Consider the following 21,698-nt stretch of genomic DNA (forward strand, 5'->3'; position numbering starts at 1 on the left):
AGCTGTGAAGTAGACAAGCGTTTTTTAATATCAATGGGAAAGCTTCAAATAGCGCGCAAAAATTCAAAATTCCTTTTTTGCCTTTTGCACTTAGTTATTTGTCACTATTAAATCTATTCGATTATATACGTACATCTGGCTAAGTACTAGCCTACCCACTCTCTGGCTGATATCAGTTTCAGCTCATAAATTACTGCTACATACAGTAACTATTAGCTTACGATTGCCGGCGGACCAATGTAATCTCGTAGTTCTAGCTATATATCATGGCTTTAGAGTCTACATAAAATCGCTACTACCATAACTAGGCCACTGTACATAAGGGCTGTTTTCGTAACTTTCTCTATCGTTACATCTTCGATCCAATAGGCAGGAGGCACTTTAACTAATAGGCTGTAATGTTATTCTTTTATTTATTAGATAATTCTCTTAGTATGCTTCTAATATGCTTATACACAACCAGCTACCCATACGTGCATTTGTTTAGTGAAGCATTTCTACTGTTTACGTTTACGAACATCAGAGATGGAAAGAGTCACGTTCAATGGCGCTACTTTGAAAATTTTGTTAAGATATTAGTCGAACGTCACCGTCTGTCTGTAAGGTCATATTAATCTAGAAGTGCGCAACCCCGTAAGTGGCATTATCAGTGCCTACTTTTGGTATCATCAGAAAGTTGCCAACGCGATTTACAAGGAGCCGTGCAGCCGGCTAGACAGATTGTTTTAGTCATACTAAGAAGGACATGCAATAAAATCTAATCCACTAGTAGAATATAGGCAACGAAATTGATGCTAAGTACCTCGACTATACCTATGGCTTTTGCAGAACCTATACTTTTGATTTTTTTTTCCTATTTTCATTGTTGTTGTATGTTTCTTTCTGCTCCCTATTTTCACGATTTCTCCCTCTGGCCATTTGCGTACATAAAAACGTAGCAATAGGTCGTCGAAAAAGTATTGGCCGTTCTTTTTCTAGCTAGGTGGTTAAAATCACATATCTCACGTAATATAAGTTGCGTCGGGTCCATGTTGGTACCATTTGAAAGCTGAGATCTGGTAGTAGTAGATGCACCCTTATCTAGATTTAAGATAGAGCGCCTTGTAGATGAGCAACATTTCTGCAAAAATGTAATATATTTTACAATATTTTTACGATAAAGGCATGGTTGTTGCGTAGCCCCATAAAAAATATGAGCTGTTTACCATTAAGATCCATTATTGAAGAAAATGATTATTCTGCCGCTTTTGCTTTGGAAATTTCGATACGAGAGATGCCCTTCGTAGTGGTCGACCAATTAAGGAAAAAGTTGGTGAAATTATTGTAAAAGTTGCACAAGACCCACATCTTAGTAGTCATGCTATAGTCCACTAGCGAACGATTTTGAACCATTTACACAAAGCTGGCCACAGAATAAAGCTTAAATAAAAAGCTTAATAAAAAGAATTGCCGTACGAGTCTATCCAAAAGTATTTACCCGACCATAGTTCCATTTTCACGGAAATATAGCTAAATCGAGCAATTTGAATGCGGTTAATCACGGGTGATGAAAAAAGTATCACATATAAACATCCTAGAAATGTTAAAATAAATAAAAAAAATCTGCTCCCCAAATCCCAGACTGACTCCAAGGAAGATGACGCTATATGTTTGGCGGGATTGACGAGTAATCGTGCATCACCGTTTCAGATTCGGACCTTTACTGTTCATAACTAAGAACTAGTAAACGTCGTCTTCCACTGTGGCCATATCAGACCGTTCATATTTTAGCTACAAGATGAAAATTGATAAAATATAAATGGGAAAATTTAATTCATAAGCCGTAGAGCTAGCGTTGCACCATTAAACTATTATCTGTTTCTGAACACCCTCAGTAGTGTTTAGGTTCACTGAAGGGATGTAAAAACCATCATCATAATTTTTTCGCACAGAAGCCACAAAAACTCTACAACAATGGAATTACGGTGTAATCTGAAAAGTGCCAGAAAATCATCAATAAAATCAGCATGTATTTAATTTAACAATCATATCTCGAAATATACAAAAACATTTTGTTCATATTATGACTTAAAAACGGTCATTATTTTTTCACAATCCTATATATTAAACTGCTGTGTGCCCAGTTAGCTTTATCGTTCCTTCCACTTCACTGTCAGAGTTGTCTGAGATTCTGTCCGTCTAAACGGAGCGCCCGATCCTTACACGATTACAAAATAATCAGGATAGTATTACATCCGACTGGGTGCTCATGGTACCGACGCTCGTAGGCCACGAGAAGTTTGGAGTGCCTACCATACCCCCTGACGTAAAATGACATAATTTTCAGTCCCTACTATGGTTGCCCTGTCTACGTATGTGCAATTGTATAATAATCATGCGGGCTGATGCGGAAATCATCTTGCGGGCTGGTGGATAACTGTGCGGTGAGATGAAGATCCCGTGAGATAATCAATGGGAAGTTTAGTTGACTTGTGCCTGAAATACAATAGATAGTATAATATAGTATCGAGTGGAGAGCAAGGGAGTGCATAGGAACTTTATTGCGCATTTTTAGAAAGTTAAATTTCTCATAGGGCGTACTCTAGAATATAATGCATAAATGCATTGTCTCGTAAATTACTGTACAAACGTATGCAAAGCTACTGCATAAAGAAAAAACATGGTTGGCCAAACAGCTAATAATGAATATATTTTTAATTAATTTTATTAAAACTGTTTGTCCCGTGTTACGCAAAACTCCTCACGTTTTTATTCATCATATTACTAAAAAATTAAAAAATAGTTTTAAAATGATCCCGCCATCTATGCCGTTACAGAGATAAAATGTCTAGAACCTATTATTTGAATGATTACCCACTATTTTCTTTACCTTTTAACGTTTATGCCCTTGTTTAAGCTTGGTAATTTTGCCTATTTCATTAGTAACGCACACGCACTGGAATTACTGATTAGGCGTGGGATAAACGTACCATTTTAGGTAGGCTAAGCCTGACTGGACCTCGTTTATGCACGTTAGTCACGTATTGATGAAGGCCATAAACGCAAATGATTCCGTTGCAAATTCGTAACCTATTATATTCTTCAGCCGATCAAGTGTTTTCTATATCTCCATGTGCAGCAATACTTGCCATAGCAGAAAGGATTGTAACAATGACACAATGACCACCATCGTTGCGCATAATGTGGGCTAAGTTCGTTCAGATCCATCATATCGTCATTCAGCGAAAATCAAACCATACGCTCAATGTCATGTTATTAAGCTAACGATAGATAAACGAAGGAAGATGACCACCTTGAACCTCTCCGATCAAAAGCCCATCGAACAAAGCAAGCATATATCTCTTCCACCTTCAACCGCTGGTACTTTTAAGAGCTCGTAGCATTAGTTCAAGGTTACATCTGACGATTGACTGACCCTTCAAGTATAACGTTTCCCGATCGGGTCTGATACACTTCCTTGACACACGTGAGGGTGTGTGAGATATCATTCGAATTCGGCAATTTATAGAGAAAAGATTTTGGCCGTTTGTTCGGTGCTACTACAACAACTACTGCCATCACTAATATACAGTATCGAAAGCACTGCCCATCAATTTGGCGTAATCGTTTGGGTTAATGTGACTCGTGTGGCGTGCTACCGTTTGAAGGGGACTGGAAGCTCAAACGAAATGAATTGCGGCTCCATCTCTCTCCACCCCTCATTAGTTTAGCAAAAAGCAACATCTGGCGCTTTTCCAGGCTAGGGCAAAACGGGCCCAGGCCTTCAGTCTATTTCTAACTACCCCCCCCCCCCCCGTCTCTTGGAGGCATCCTGTTATCGAATCCGTCCAACTGTTGGTTACCGCTTTGCCGTCATTAGTCACTATGAAGGTCACTGTTAGAGCAGTATGGGGTACGTGTGCGGTCCAGTGTGCACACGTGACGAAACAGAACAGATTACGTTTGAGAGTCCATCCATAACTATCATTCAAAGTTTACGGTCATATCATATCGTACTAACCCCAGTGGCTAAAGCAGCCGCGTCAACAGTGGCGATGAACATTAACATCCGCGGGAACGCGCAGACAAACAAATGGATTACTACCTAATAGGACTTCCTATTTTCACCTCTAAGAGACAACGTAGCTGAGTGAGGAAGAAGTAGAGTTACGATAGGTTTTTCCTGTCAATAACAGTAGCAATTAGCACAATTGTTAGGGAGAAGTCGGTATAGTCTGTTCACGCTCAGTGAATATAAAGGTACACTGAAATAGCATTGTGTAATTATAAAAGTAAAAACAAGTACTACATCATTCAGCCATATATACACATAAACATATTATACGACTGAGCGTCTATGGAAATAATGGCTATAGGGAGCTTATGAAATGATAAGGGTGGACATACGTTTACACAATATGAGGCGCCGTAGTGTTTCAGCGAACTATTGAAATAAATTGGTTAAGCTACAATAGCAATCTAAGCATGTTGAAATCAATAAACATGATTTATGCACGTTCTTCGCAGAAGATAAATACACGCAAACTTTTCACCGAAAAAAAAAAAAAAAAAGCAAATAGACATCCTTTCTGATAAAGGAAAAATGTTTAAAGACCTATGCGGCAATTGAAACTAACTGAAGAACCGATCCTTGTCATTTCCAACAGTCAACAGATTCACTGATGCGAATGGGTGCCGACGTTGGATTAAACGGCAGTCATTATCAGATCGGAAAATCATAGCCAACAATTATGTTTCTGTATTCCTAAATGTTTTCGAGTTTCAAGTCCGGTACCGCCGTTAGACATTCTATCAGACGGCTGGCTGGCTGGCTGGCTGGCTCGCAGTACGAAATGAAGGGTGCTCACGCTAGGATTCAAACCAGGATTACCACGTATTCCTCAAGTTTAGCAGGCAAACGCGCTACCTACTTCGTCTTCACCGGGACCCACCGTGCCTCGGTCAAACACTGACCACGTACATATGTAAATCTGTGTAATCGCTTAACGTTCTTGCTAAAAATGGCTGCGAAGTTCTATTGTAGCAAAGCTAACAGAACAAAAGACGTCATTGTCAATATTAATGGTCGACGAATGATTGCAGAGGATACTCACCATAAGGAACCTATTGCGGAGCATAACATTGCCTAAAGGTTGCCCAGTAGTATAAAGTGCTGTCTAGTACATTTGACATTCATGTTACGTATTATACCAACGAAAAAACTGTGCCCTCATCCGTTATGCCGACTCGATCGTTATCATCGATCTTTTCCCGGTTTGTCCGGCAACTGTAGAAAACCTTACTTTTTGCCTTCTGCTTTCGCACTTAGGCGGCAGACATTATGTCCATGTTTCCTGCTGCGTATATTCCACACGTGCTTACGTACCGGTGTGCCGGCGTAGGGAAATACTGAATAGTTGTCGTTCTTAATGCCGCATTAGCGTTCGGTGCGCCTATGACTTAGCACAAGTTAGCGCATTTTGATAGAATCCATAGAACCCACAAACTTAAGTGCCGGACTATGAATCGGAATCGTTCTAAAATCCTGTACCCCATAAAGCTGTGAATGCTACGAGCGAATCGTATAATATTCGAATGGTGAGAGCCACAGGAAGTTCTCAGAATGTGAAAATAAACGGAAACAGCCAAGTATCCCTAATGTGTTAATAACGCTGACTTAATCCACCTTCTTTCATTAATCGTGCTTTACTAGGTGAATATGTGTATTTCGAATACATTTTATCCCATCTTACTTTAACACAGTTTTAGATTTATATACACCGCCATTTTGGTGTCCGTCTTCTCTTTCTGGTGGCTACTACTAGAGGATCCCTTTCGACAACTCACTAACCAATGCGACATGGTATCGAATACCTTAACAGCTGAGCTACCAAGCAGGCCGTCATGTCCTGGCTTATTCTGGAATTTTTACTTGTGTTTGTCTGAATGTTCGGTGGGTTTCTCGGGACCCTTCACCGCAGTGGTTTGACGGTATTTCGCATCCTCCATTGCTGTCTCTGTCTGGAGGTCAATCAGCTATAATGAGACTTTTATCCTCAAAATACACTATATTTTAGGATTTTGTTTGTCGCGTGATCCCAGGGTAACGAAGTAGCTGAAATCTATGCGAGTTTCATCTGTACTAAATGCTATGCATTTATTCGAAAGTAATTAATAGACGAAGCAACGTAATCACACGTTTTGCTAAGTGAGATTTTCAGAGTTGTTCACCGCGTGTTGAGTCCTCAAAATCACATTTGAATGAAATTTGTACTCTTCTTGCCAATAAAAATAGTTTAATTGGTACGTTTTTAAGGGATTTTCCTAGCTAGCCTACATAGCATGAATAGGACCTTGGGATTTTTAAGGCTTCTTCGCGTAGAAGCCGTTCCTCTGAGTATTTCTCACTGTTTGCAAAGCATCCTCATCATGAAACAGACAGAAAAAAATCGTTTTTTTTTTACTAATTTTTCACTCAAAGATAAACTGTTGAAATGTGTTAACTGCGTTTTGAACTAACTCGACTAGGGGCAGCCTGATTACATCTACAATACACATTTTAAAGAGGTTTAATGTATTTTACCGTTTTTGCTTTAAAGACGACTAGTAAACTTCGTATCGTTATGAAAGATCCACAACCGATCGCACAGACCGAGCCTGCATCTTATGGCACTTACTATTTGACGTACTAATTGCTTCGACAGGGACCGCTTACGTGCAAAGGCAGACAGCGCGCCCAAACGTGTGTGCTCGGTGGCAGGTAAAGTGCCATCAAATTTGGCGAAATCTTCTGGTGATCTGGCCACAGTCGCTTACGTTCGGTAATAGCATGAATTGCGCGAGCAGATATGAGCAGAGATTGCTATCCTTGCCTTCTGTGAGCGCTAACAAGATCCATGCCCCCTTATTCTATAAATTACCGGTGTTACCCACCACCATGCTTGCCGCCAGTAACAGCGTCACGACGACCCCGGTCAGCCCGAACTCGACGCATCGAAAATTCTATGGTATCGCTAAGCTGGCAGCGAGACAATATGAGCCAAGCTTCTTTATCTTTATGGAATGTCTCCGTGCGGCTATCCTCGTCCACTCTTTTTGTGGTACATGTGGATACCTCATATTCTACCGCCTATAACAAGAACTCTGCACACGGTCGGTTGCCCGGGATCGGCGCACGATTTGCCTACAAGGCCCTCACCGTACATTAATTAACAATATCCAGCTAATATGTCCTGTTTATTTAGCATGTCTTACGGAGTAATTTATTTACATATCATACATATTACATATGTTACAGCTACATATCGAACAATCTGTGTTTTTTTAAGGGTAGCAAATTCGTTATCTCATTGCTTCTTAAGCAACCTTTCCTCCAATATGATTTTATTCCACACTCCATACACCTGCGACACAAGCCGCCGCCGCCTCTGTACAGCCAGGTTACCACAGACGGACTCGTTATTTGACCCACCTGGCTACCATTACTAAAGATTCGTCCTTCTTTCTTCGATTTCGAACCGCGAGCCCTTCATAAGAAAATTGCAAGCAAAATTTGTGCAATACATTTCGGTCGGGCTATGATCCATTACCACGGTATATACCGCATCAGCGTTGTATATGCTCCCCAATTCTCAATATGCGTCCCTAATCTTAATAAATGCTGTATCGCGACGCTATTTTATAGCGAAGCACATATTGATAGTAACGATGGTTTGAGGCTTACGGGAACTTTGTTCCTTTTGCTGATTATCCTTAACGTCTTGAGTCCGCTGACATCGGCTCCCGTTCGGCCCAGTAAGGGTCAAGGCTACACAAGCCGTGCTGATTAGAGTTAAGCTTGCAATAACACAAAACCCCTAACTCGCGAACTTATATTATCTCGGTTGTTCAGGAAAAAAGATCAATGTAGTGTAATTTTACATGGACGTATTTAGCCAGAGCATCCATAGGAACCGATAATCTAGTGAGGCTGACTGGCGAATGACAAAGACACAGTTTTGTAGATACGCATTCTTTTTTTGTGTCACTTCAAAGCTTCTTACGCTCTTCATTTGTCTAATAAATAAACTTCTTCTTTGCTACATGGGAAATCATCAATATTATCGTGGCGCTAATTTGGCCGGAACCGTTAGGTCGTTCGACCGGAAAGTATACAGTAGGGATGGCGAAGTACTCGTTCTATTTCTGAAGACAGACATCGAACACGCCGGACCCATTTACCTCTTACGTAATTAATAATGACTAAATGATTCCGACAAAATGAACAGGAAAAAAGGTGAAGATGCAGGCGTAAGTGTAGCAAGAGCTGAAAGAACGTCCATGAGACACTACCGTACAAAATTTTCCACGTACCAATAATAATAGGGACACCGTCAGGTTCGAAATCACTGGCAGGAAAATCCGATTTGACCGAATCAAAAATGTAGTAGTATTTATGCCCATTTGCGGTCGACTGCACGGCGAACCCCAGACGCATTCCATTTTGATTCCAGGTACCCCTTGACGGCTATGGCGAATAGGCGCTAACGTTACAGCAGAAGCGACCGCTGCTGTTATTATTAGTGTTAAAACGGAGTCGCCATATGCATAGGCCATTGTCACCACTGTTCATAGAGTAACGCATATTCTGTATAACGTCATCAACATTAATCCCATCTTTAGCAGTTCGTAGCCGTATTTATTGTTTGAAGCTGCTGTCGCAGTAATGCTCCTGTTCGTAATGTAGCGCTGGCATCACCGAAGCACCACGGCCAGCTAACCCAATGAAAACGAAGGATTCATAGAGAGCGTGTCATTGTTAAAGAGCAATACGGACAAGGTCACGAATAATTAGGCAGCTCGCCACAACGGCAGAGCTGTTGTCAACACTGGCGAGTTCTGTAGTGAAAGCCTGTTGCTGACAACTAAGCTCTATAGTCAGTCAGGGAGCCAATGTTAGGCATTAGTGCCAGCCCACTGAAGCCGTCTGCTTGAGCAACACTGTCTAACTAAGACAGCGCACAAAAGTGAGGGATAAACCGATGCCTCGACATTCTGAAGTCCGTTAGACTGGTTTTTGTCTGCCGATGGCCGGCGAAGTCATCGTTGTTGTTGTTGTTGTTGTCCTAAACAACGGCTTGCCGAAAAAAAATCTTTACAGCCATTATCATCGGGAGCCAGCTGCGTGAAGCTAGAAGTTTACCGCATCAGAATGGTCGGCCGGGAAGAGTGAGCCGCTGGAAAAACAAACGGCCAGAATAAGTAGCTGCGGCTGCGATAGACAGCTATTGGTGAATGGCTCGAGCACAGATCGCCACCGCTGGAAAGCTTTCCGTTAGGGCAGTGCCATACGCTTTCGCGGACACTGTCGACGGTCGCGGAGCCACGTCATTAGTAGCGTACGTTAGCAGGCAATGTATGCAGAAGAACCAACCGACAGCTAGACGGTCAGAAGTGAGGCGGCAGACTAAAAACGGCGCTGAGCGGAAAGGAGGAGTCAGGGGTACATAGGCGATCTAGATTATGTATGGAGGGTTGTGCAACAGACGTAGCGAAGCAACAGTCTGATAGAGCAACAACAAAGGCACGTACTCAGACCAGTACGGTCCAGTGAATGGTAAACGATCGCATCAATTCAGCCGAAGATCATCAAGGGACGCCCGGTGATCCCGTTTGGAAATCGCGACCGTCTGTGCAGGTAGTTCCTTCTGTGCAATTTAAAGCACAACAACAATAAGCTTCTGCAGTAGCGGAAGGCAGCCATCTGGTACACTAGTACGCCGCTAGCATTCCAGTCTATTTAGCAGCAGACGTAGCCGATGGTGACAAGGACAAAGTAGAACACGACACAGCGTTAACTACGATAGCAATAACAGAAAATAAAACGAATTAAAGACGAGCACAGCAAAAATCATTGTCATCATTTTAGGAGGTATTCCATTCGTGTAGGAACTCATATGCGATAGCGACTACAGCGACAGTGGTGATAGAAAAGCCAGAGATAGACAATACAACGGTGTTTTGTTGGTTGTTTCTGCACTACCGGCGCTAATCCTAAAAACAGATAAACCTGTCACCGTAACGTCTACGATAACTGGTCGCTATTAGCATTAGGGTATTAGGAAACAATTCACATCGATGCTGATACTGATGATGCCGACAACGACGAAATCTAAAATTAGAACGGTGCTATTCGCTGGGAACAGCCAGAAGGAACAAGACAATACCCGCGTCATTTGACGCTGATTTATCGCTGTTCTATTTTCTGTGTACAAATCCATTGTTTTTGCTCGCATAATCATTCTCTCTCACCAGCATGTACGATGTCGTCGGACGCTAGTACGAATTTTGCTTTGCACAGTAGCCCGTCCGCCGCTTTATATAGCCCCGTCTCCTACTATCACGTAACGTAACGTAAATAAACACTGACGACAAACAGCGCTTCTTCGTATGAGGGGAGCGAACAGTGGATAGACATAATCAACTTCTATTATGTCTATTTTCGTCATATCAAACGATCAGCTTGTTTAGACAAAAATAGCGAAACGTTATTGTTTCAGCAGTAACGATACGGCGGCACGATAGGATTTTGACTTGCTTAGCTTACAGATGGGGTCGACACCTTATAGTGGTGTGGTATTTAATAGTATGCTATGTTTTTTCGTGTGTATTAATGATTTTAGCAATTAACAGAGCCCTGTCACCGCGGCTGCCCCATGGCTGCTCGCTGCCCGGCAACTGGATGAGGAAACAGAAACGACGGTCAGTTAGCAGCTTTCAAATCAGTGGTGTCCAAACGGAAACTGGATTGGGAACGTTACGTTTAGTTATTATCAATATTATTAATAGTAGTAATAATAATAGGACTCAACGAGGTCTAACGGGAAAAAAGAGAAATATTTCGAGAAATTATCGAAAGTGATCATGTTAATTAATCATACTTTTATTAAAGAGCCACAAAGTCGGACGCAGTTGGAGGAAACCATTTTTATTGACAAGCCCTTAAATATTCCTTGCTGTAAGCATATAAATTTTCAAAATAGAAATTACAAAATAATTGAGTTGAACCGACATTTTAAGTTCTCGCGGTGCACTCGAAACGTCTGAACGGCGATCCGCATCAACAATTAAGCCACTAGTTGAACGATAATCATATTGGCTTGTGTGAAAAAAAACATGCATTAAATATTAATTAATATATTTACAGATTTCGAAAACTATTAAACATAAATGTTATTTAAATTGAACTTCGAAAAACTAGCAGAACAATTTTAAATCATTAAGGATTTTAGCTTGTACCCCGACTAGCACGTACGCGGTTTGCTACCACTATCGCTGGTTTAATAACTAATAATACAGCCTTTGCGGTCATACTTTATAAATAGCACATCTTATACCAAAGCAAGTTTATTTAATCTATCTCTTTTATCCCATACAGATGTGACGATGCAACAGAAATACTAATTTAGCCCAAAAGGTGTTGCTCCGAGATAAGACAATACGAAAGGCAACAGCCAGTCACCACCCTCAAAGTAACAACAGCCTTTTCAACTAGTTTCACTACAGCAACGTCTTACACACGAAAAAAAAGATGAAAGAAATCCTACTCGCTTTTTTCTAGCCGCTAAATAAACATAACCATCTGCCTATGATCTTTACCGCCAGTAAACATTGGTACCGTGTTCGGTCTAGCGGCCGACAAGGCAGACCTTGCCTCGTCGCAGAGCGTTGCGTCGAGACGCCAAGGATCCGAAGTCTGAAGTCCTACGGATCCACTTTTGACTGCATAACCATAAAGGCTTAGGGCTAACGGTCCAACCAGCTTTCTTTCGTTTTTCGACGTGAAAATGCTGCGATCCGCCGCTCGATCCCGAAACTCAACGCGAGAAAGACGCGAAGCGGCGTGGAACGGTTTCGGAATCGTTCATGTTGGAACTTGTTTCTAGTGCAGATCTTATTCACTAATTAATAGTAGGCTACAAGGCTAGTTTACGTTCATTTAGTTGTCCACAATAACCGAAAAACAGACAGCTCAGAAAATTGACAGATGATTTCACGAATCTTCCGTCGATTGTTATGCATTTTGCTGTTAATTTTTGGAAAATTAAGCTGTTCCTTCCATTTGTCTGGGTTTTCCGAACGTTTTTTACACCAAAAGTAAATGTTCCGACACACAGATAGGTCAAAATTATTGATGCTCTTGCTCGCCATAGGTTTGCAAAGTGTGCTCGATGAAAGCTAGCGGCGAGCATTTATCGTCTGTAAATATTCGCCCATCTTCAACCCAATGTATTTTGTCTGCTATTGGGAACATATGAAATAACTACACATAAATAATCGTGTCTTGTGTAGACAGACGTAAACCGAGACGGAGCGCATTACGGTATTGACGGCTACGAGAAACGAGAACTTTTTTTTGTTTTGCTGGCACGCCGGATCAACGTTCTACAGTACATCTGGGTAGATAGAAAACGTTTACAACTAGTTTTTCCACAATTTGTATCGGCTATTGCCGTAGCAATTCGATTTTTGTGGAATCGCTTTCTTACAGATCGTCCCAACCCTGCGCTTCTGTCTGCCTTGTGACCCTGCGGTCCCTGACATCAGCGGGCATCTGTCGGCATCGGTCACCCACGTGTGCGTAACAGGTGCACCTATGAACATTGCCCCCATGGACGGGACATTTGTAATTAGTTCCCCCTTTAGCGTTCTAGTGCTCAGAAAAATTATTAGGGAGTAGGCGTTTGGGGGGCGCGAGTCCTGCGCAATGAGCACGGGCCATCTGCTCTAGAGGTCCTCAAGAAGTAAGGCACTAGAAACGATGTTTATGATGCTTGCTTGAACGATAATAAGTGTGACTTTTGTAACTTTTTTCTCTCCGTAAATGTACGACCCGAAATCGAAAAAATGTTTGATATATGATGTCGAATGCATACAGTATGATGCAAGATAGTAATGGAATAAATTATTCTATTTTAATAATGTTATGGGAGGCGTCCGATACTTCAGACCTATAGGCCGAAACAGTAGCTGTTAAAATGGCTAAAAGTTATAACGGCTGATAAAGGGACCAGGCGCACAAAAGTGGACACGATTTGGATAGTTTTACCTCGAACAGTTATGGACAAATTTTGCCGTTTCTCCTGTTAATGCCATTCCACTCGAGCAACTGATCTTCGTTCCGTGATTAAGTACGCTAACTTCTATCGGTCCTTCTGTACGCTAACTAGTATCGGTATTAATTCTCTCAGTCTCGATATATTGAAAGGTCTAAAGAAATACATATATAGGTTAAAGCTTTGCTGCAGGGTAAATCAGTAAATTTTAACCTAACCACTATATGGATATATGCATACATAGTCGCTATAAACAATCGAGCTATAACTGCTGTTACATACATGAAACCGAACGCGTAGGATGTTGTTTTGTAGCCACAATGACTCGATTCTAGTGTAACGGAAATTGCCTAAGACAGAAGGATTAAGGTTACAAATTTAAGAGGACGGGACAATGCGACGAATAATATGATAAAGACATCGAAAATAGGTAGATAATTTTTCACGGGGACTCTTGCCAATGCCTTCATTGGACTAGCTAGAGAGGATAGGTTATCTACGATGCACAATAACATAGCTTGGTTCCGTTTTATCTTCCCCTTTCGTTAATAGTGTCGCATAGTCAGTTCTAGAGGTGGGGGCCGTTGAAAGCAATCCATTAAAGATGAATGGGCGAGCCAAACACCCACCCTCTCTAGGTTTTGCGAGCGGCATTACCCAGGAGAATTACATAAGGCATCATTTTTCGTCATTTTTCAACAGCTTTTCCTGCTGACTGATCTCACATAGTTGAACTGGGGCCGGTATCTAGTGTTTACAAATAAAGCCACCGATGTGTCGATGGCGCCAATCGGCGCTTAGATAATAGAAAGAATTATGGCAAACACTGCTAGCCATATCAGCTAACGCTACATGTAAATGATACTGATTCATGTGGGTGGGTATACCTGAGCGTAGTACAATCTTCGTCAGGCCACCTTTCTCGTTTTCTGTCGGGCCTGTCGCTTCTAGCCTTCTCCAGTTGTAGAGGTCTGTCAGCTCGTTGAAATTTGGCGCAAGGGTTTGTCATCGCTCTGCTGATGATGTGTAAGATAGCGGCAGGTAGTTGCTGGTCGAATCGCTTTTAGCACTGAGAATGTTGATCGGGTAGCGCGACAGCAGTTAGATCCGTTCAACCGTCAGCGTTCATCTCGCCTGTGCATTTATGGCTTAATACTTGCCGCACATGCACTCGGCAGTCGTGGCATCAGCATAACAACGACCGGAAAAGTAACAGTTCTTCTACCCGTTTTCTTCTGGGTCATCTATCGAACAGGGCAGGAGCACGCTTGAACGGATAGCCGGTCGAAGGCAGACGACGGGGAACAGGCAGTGCCGAAGAGATCGACACTTGTTGCCTCGTCCTGCTGCCTACTTCCCTGATAGCCGCCTACTAACTACAGGCGATGAGCAGCAATAGCAACGGCTGTCAACAGCTCGTAGATAGCGTCAATGGTGCAAGAGAGACACAGAAACACCAAAGGGACAAACAGTAAAGCTACTATCCCTACGATCATTACCAAGCAACTGTAGTTGTGCTGCTATTATAAGCACTTCTGTTAGCAGTTTTCGATCTTGTAAACATACGGACAAGTCAGTGGCCATTGGACGACCGATAAGTTACCTTCCCGGGAACAGGAGACGGCAACCGCGACCGTTCGAAACGAAGGGGGAACAACCGGCCAGCATCAGACCGGAGCGGGCCAGACTTGCCAGTAAATGACATCGGTGGCGTCTATCTAACATTGCCCGCAGCAATCGACCCAGTAACAGCCCCAACAATAGAACACGATCTAAGCCATCCTGCCCGAATGATCATTTTGAGCGCCATTGTTCCGTACAGCATCACAATAAACGAAAAGCAGTAGCGGACGCGTGTTTTTAACGCCAACCAAATCGAGTAGCACGAGTAGAAGAACGGAGTCTCTTCTGTTATTCGAGGTTATCAATGATTGTCTGATCATCATCGCTATATTCAACACTAGTAACGTTCAATTGGCTTCTAGCTTGCGAGAGTGGTATCGAATTTTACGGGCACGTAATTTCGATGAAAAGCAGATGTAGACTGGTCGTTCTTAGCAAAAAAAAGAAACATATAGGTAGAAATATTTAGTAAATACTGTAAGACAAATAGACGTTATTTTCTGCAATCCGCTAAGAAGATGCGTTGCATTTTTGACTTCGTGTTGGAAGTTAGGTCTTACATAGATGATACAATAGATATCTGTGTCTCGAACTCGAAGGCTGGAGCAACTGCCCTACTTATATACATAGGCTAGTTAAAGACACGTTGCGGTCTAGGTTCAAATCTGGACACAGACGGATTTCCTTTCGTGATGGTTAGGAGCCAGCCTGACGATATATCTAACAGCGATACCGGACGTAAAACTCGAAACATAGAGGCTAGTTAATCGAAAGTTGTGTGCGCTATCAAACCACAAATGGGCGTGACCCGCTTAACGCTACAGCACAAGATTAGAGACTCTGGTCTACATAGGCGTCGTCGAGGGCTCGATGACCTGGAATACGCATAAGAGATATCGAAGGTTTAAGTTGCCAGAAAGATACATTCGTGAAGACCCGTCTGGTATTCGTTACGACCTTGTTATCAAATATGACTTGACACGTATAAATTATGAAATGAAACCATTATCTAAGGCTGGTTCTTGGAGCGACCTCAGTTACTCTCTTATATCGCTAACTTCGAAATGAGGCTTCCGCGTATTTCGTAGCAGATCTCCGTCTCAGCTATGCTATCGTTTCAGTTTTTCGAAGTGTAGGTCAGTAGCGTACGTGTATTGGATATTTACGCAACGCTAGTTAAATCTGTATAGTATGGCTAGATATTAATAATAACTAAAGAACAAGGTTTATAAACAGCTTTTCATCGTTTTTAAGGACCTTGTTTAAAAGGCCATGGACGACGCGATATATCTGATAAATATTTCCAGTGTGTATAGCACATCGTATATTTAATAAAGTCACCTATAAAGATTTTTATATTTAACTAGCTTTTAATTATCGGGCTGCTATTTAGATTTATTTATAATATTATGTTTATCTTCTATAATAAATAACATTTTTGGCAATATAATCCTTCATACAGTGCCATTGTAGATCTAATTGTTTAATGTAACGATGCTGTTGTTACGAATGTGTATGTGTTTGTGTGTGTGTGTGTGTGTGTGGGGGTGTGTGTGTGTGTGTGTGTGTGTGTGTGTGGCGTACACATGAAATAAAGTCCCGTTAGCCTTTAGCCGAAATACCAGTGATAATAATATTTTCCATTGCTAGGACTAGTAGAATAGTAACTAGCTACAGCGACTCAATGCAGTAACAGTGGCATCAATCAAATGACGCAATTCAATTTTATTATCCCCGCCCATCCGCCCCCTTCTTCCCCTCTGAGTCAACCATCCCTCCCTCATAGATTTAAACTCTCAGAGGGGGCAATCGAAGTGCAAGCGTAAGACGCTAGAGTTGCAGACGATGACGCTGTCGGTTGTACGTACGTAACCGAACGTCTAACAGACGTGCGTCGATTGAAAACGGGCTCACATACATTGGAAGATTGCACAGTATAGGCTTTGCACGTACTGTATGTTGTTAAAGAATGTGTCGAGTAGCGTGCACGATTTACATGAAAATAACTTTAGTGAAATTAAAAATGACCTTATGAAGCCTGAAAATGACCATATTGTCACGAAATTTTTCGTTCTTACAGGTATGGACTTGGATAGAGGTCACATCTCTATACAGAACCATAGACCATGAATGAACAGAGCTACCAGCAAAAGAAAAGCAGTGACTTTTAGTGGCAATATCTTATTATTGTTAACAGGTGCCGCTCCTGTAAATGATTAAATAAATCATGTTGTATATGTTACATACGTAAGTCATTTTTGATGATTCTGTATTAGTCGATGGAACCTGTTCTAGCGATACTAATGAAGGAAATATAAAAAAATATCCGCAAACGATGATGGTAAAGATATATACTGGTTTCCTCTGCATTTTTCTTGTCTCTCAGGACTCTCCGGGAATTGGCCATTGGCCGATGGATAAAGTGATACAGAGATCGAACTGACCCCGTTCGAATGCAATATCCGATGTCAACATTAACTGCACCCCGGGGGCGAGATAGGATCCACGTTTCCACTGTCATTACCAGTGGCCCCAGCTGGCGTCAACGACTTTGGTATTCGCTTGGAGCAGATCTCATTACCTCTCTTTGAAAACTCAACTGATTTACTTCATTTTTTCTTCACGATCTAGTTGAAGCCTTGCCTCTCTTGCTTCGACTCCGAAACTTTTTATTCATTTAACTGCTGCCAGGGAACAATAGGACGTCGTCAACGCCACTACGGCACAGCTTTCAATCACGCTTCTCCTTCGACGGCAGTAGACCCATAGACAAGATAGCGGCAGCTGTCAGTTTGAATGTCACTGCGACTGTTGGGGGCTTTTGCTACCAGGTATAGACAGACGGATATATTATACATTGGATTATGGGGCTACGGAAACGAGAGGTTAAGGGTACTAACTGTACTATATATATGTGCGTGTCTGCCAACAACAGTGCTTCAGCGGTGTGCGTATCGCAGATCATTTACCCGGCTGGAGCCTGAATATCGGCGACGCAGTGTACAGAGAGTACATCAAGTATATGACAACACCGATACAGATTTACTTATGGCACCGTATTGTGATGACTACAAACTTCAGTAAGTGTCAAGTAGGAAAAAGAGACGCCGTGGCATCAGATGCACGCATTATTGCACACAGTTGAAAGAAAGCGACTTGCGTAAACTTTAATTGGAACTGCCAAGTCACTGCGAACGTACTGATTAGTTACCGGATATAGTTGCTATTGTTTTGCCAAGTTTAAGCCGTGCATAGCTGATGCAGGTAGATGGCGACTTCTTAGTGAACTGCAGGAAAGACAAACAATGACTAGCACCTGCAATGCGACAAATATAGCCCTTACTTATATTCAGCGTGCTCAAATCATCTGAATCATAGGCGTCAAGCAGGACTAAATAGGCTCAACGTAAAGGCCTTCGTGGTCCATCGGAACAAAGCTGGACACCAGTGGCATACGGCGGTCAGACCCAGTTGTTGGGTCATTAGAACAAGTAACCTTGTACAGAGATTGTACGTATCATTAAAAGACGTCGTGCCGTCCGTAGTACGATTTCGTAGTCGTCTATTATGATAAACAGTTGCTGTCGAGCGTAGAAACACAGGAATATACAGCACACTGACTGCTATTTTAAGCGGTCTAAAAGTGTCGTTTCTTTTAATGCTCAAACACTTACTCTTACCGGAGTTGTCAAGTACAATAAACTCTGAGATGCGGTGGAGTATGTTCGAGCGCTGGATCCAAGCACGCAGTCGCTTCGTCGTAGCCGATTCGCTGGTGTTACACGATATGGCTATTTTTCTAAAGAAAGCTAGGTCCTTGCTTAATTGTTTGGGGTTGTACCATTAAAAGGTGGGAGTAGATCAAACGTCTATAGACCTGATTGGGACTCGTATACTTTTTTCTGTTGACAATTCTTCGTCCGGTAGGATTTGTGCACATAGCACTTTTACGATAATAATTTTCCCATGGTTTTTTCACAAGACGTCCTTGCCATCCTTGTGATGCTCTGTTTCGCGGTAGGAAAACACCAGTAGAGATTTCCTACTGGCAGCGTACATTGTCAACATAGCGTGCTATTTGAATTTAACCGCGAGTTATTATTACCTGAAAGGTAACAAGAGAAGACCGTTATCTACCGCACGCCTTAAAGCATAACTACGCATTATAAATATACACAACCGTTGTAGTGACTCTAATCAGGGAAAGGTTAGAAATGTGCTTAACTTGAATTCGAAAGTTTGATTGAAAAAGAAAGTTAAGTCATTCTCTGTCAATTGCGTCATGAACTGTTCTAGCGTTTTATCAGATACAAACGGTACCTTATACAAGCTGTACACATAGATATGCTTGAATATTATATCAGCTTGTTTCGAGTTGTCCGGGTCACAGTTGAAACGCTAGATTAAACGCATGACATAGTCCATTTACGTGACGTAGCCCTGCTATCCATCAAAAATGATGCCGGATCGACGGTGACTCTTACGCGCAACGAGGACATACGAACAATAACATCCGTTGATTTTTCGCTACTAAAGGATTTTTTGCGCTCTACCCATCTTCTGTAAAATTATACATGGATTTAGTCGTCTCTTTTGGGCATTCGTGGCTGCTGAAGGCTGTGTAGCTATACTGTAGATAGTGCATTAATTTCCTTAAAGACAGAACTGAACAAGTTCCTCGAACGAGTCGAAGGAGGTTCTCCCCAGAGCCGTCAATTGAAACAGAGACATCGGGTGATCTTTTATCTGTTATTATTAGGAAAAGATCTAGTTCTGAACATTTAATATTGATCCTAGCAAGTTGAACAGCTCAGCCTTTATACCAAGACCGGAGGCACGTGTGAGACTGTAATACACCCTTATATACATGGCAGGCATTTTCTGATATCTGATTGCTTTCCGTTATTTGTCAAATAATTTATCATTAGATGGGGCAAATTTTTTAGCACAGTTTGAATAAGCTAACGAGCAAAGGGAGCTGTCAACATTTAGAAACGTCGAAAGCGATGCGAGATCAGTTCATAACTATACCATAACATCATTAGCCATTGACAAAGCAAATCGATGGCAAGATACGCTTCACCAATCTATTGAGCGCCGAGACATTTGTCGGTTCTATTCATTCGACACTGGAAAAACAATCCGTTCTATGGCCAGCAATGTACTACAACCGCCGTTATAAAAGGGTAAACATTGAATATTTGCTAACCTCTGTACTACATTTGCATGGTACCCCATAATAGCCTGTTATAGTTACGGTACGAGTTTCGGCCTTTCTAGTTGTCTTAGAGGAAACAACACGTAGCGATTGAAGTAAGCGGGACACCGCTTCACTGAAACGTCTAATAGAATTGTAATTGGCTTCGACGCGGATTAATGATGGCTAGCTAAACACTTGATGACAGATGTACCCGATTGCCCGTTCTAATATTCACTTGCCTACCCCATTCGGCTTCAGCGGTAGCGTGGAAACTTCGTTTATCTTCACGACTTCGACCGCACTTTTCTCTACCGCCGCGACGTATCTATTCATGGCGGACATTAAGCATCCGTCTGCTGATGGCGCCAATAATTCGTGATAATGATGCCTTTGTTGGAGGCAATAGTTTCCATAATATACAATACAGCTGGAAGCGGGCGCTAACAGACGCACTTTTTTCCGCTACCAAAGACATCAACAACTGAAGCATTGTCTGTGGGGGCGTTTCCGCACGTGTATCGTTATTGCTACTGCTTAGATGGGTCTGCGTCTTGGAAAAACAGTTCTTTATCTAAACTAAGCAACTTAGCATAGGTGGATCGGACAACACATGACGCTCAATTGAAAGCTATAGTGTGAGAACTTCGTGTCCAGTTTCAACGGCTGTCTTTTTTTAGTCAAAGTTTGGGAAAGCCTCAATGTTCGCCCGTATACACGCACAATGTACGACCTATTTCAAATTACAACGTTTATATATAAGTGATGCATGTCTTGTCAGGACACTAGGAGCCACCTCGAACTGACATGAAGCTGTTGGCGATATTAACATGCACACACGCATATATATATATAGTCCGATAGTTTGCCTGCAGTGCATATATCCATTTACTAATTGTGTTACTTGGCGGCGTGTACGAAGCCACGTAACAGATTGTCCTATTTAGTCGGCTTGTTGCATTACACCGAGTCCTAATCAATACTTGTTCTTGCAGTCACAGAACAACCGATCAACCGGGTAGAAATTCGAAAGACAGACGATAATGGATCGTGTATGCGGCGTATGACGAAAGTCACATTATAGTAGAATCTGATTGACGCGTGGATCCGCCGGTTCTTGAGCCGGTGTGTCTGCTTCGGCTTATTGCGCCATAAAAGTCTTGCGGTAACCGATCCACCAGATCTCAGTCCGCCCGATTGTATCCAGGAGGGGCATCATTTTAGTGGCGCACGAGAAAATGACGAACGGCCCAGAAAGTGGCGGGGGCTCTATGCTGTAGACAGACGGCACGTTATGGGAAGCCTGTACCGAAAAAAGATGTTAAATTCTACTAAGTAGTAAAGGAACATAACGATAACATCCTTGCTAGTAGGCTGGCTAAAATGATGATAAAGAATCTTTGTCCGCCTACAGTCTGAAATGGGCAAGCTGTGTCGAGAAGGCAAAAGTGCTGAGTTTGCCTGGAGGACATTTTCGCTTTACTTCTAATCTAAAACTAACATTTTTTTTAGCTTGACTAGGATACGCCGTTCAGCTTTGCCTTCGATTTTAATGTTGAGTGTGTTAAAAACCTATTCGTCGTTCTCTCGTTTACTTTTTTTGTTTGTAGTAAAACCCAAGGCGCTTTGTAGTTCAATCTAGTATCTATAATTTTCGAGTATTTCTCCTAAAGGTATGAGCATTTGATCTGCTGAACTTTTCTGAATGAATGAATAAAAAACTGAACGATCGGCCAATCTGTTTTTTGTAGGCCAGGCCCGTATGTATCCTGTATGTAATATTTAAAAAAAAACAGTCGATATAT

General features: G+C 42.0%; 1 long non-coding RNA gene across 1 annotated transcript; it reads right to left on the reverse strand.

The window, feature by feature from the left end:
* Positions 1-837: 837 nt before the first annotated feature.
* On the reverse strand, positions 838-20,304 carry LOC111272999 (uncharacterized). Its single transcript, XR_002687824.2, has 3 exons — positions 19,017-20,304; positions 18,371-18,801; positions 838-2,475 (listed from the first exon to the last, which is right to left on the reverse strand). It is a non-coding gene; the product is annotated as an uncharacterized LOC111272999 (long non-coding RNA).
* Positions 20,305-21,698: the final 1,394 nt, after the last annotated feature.

Source organism: Varroa jacobsoni, unplaced genomic scaffold (assembly GCF_002532875.2).
Source record: "Varroa jacobsoni isolate VJ856 unplaced genomic scaffold, vjacob_1.0 contig04214, whole genome shotgun sequence".
NCBI classification, from domain to species: Eukaryota; Metazoa; Arthropoda; class Arachnida; order Mesostigmata; family Varroidae; genus Varroa; species Varroa jacobsoni.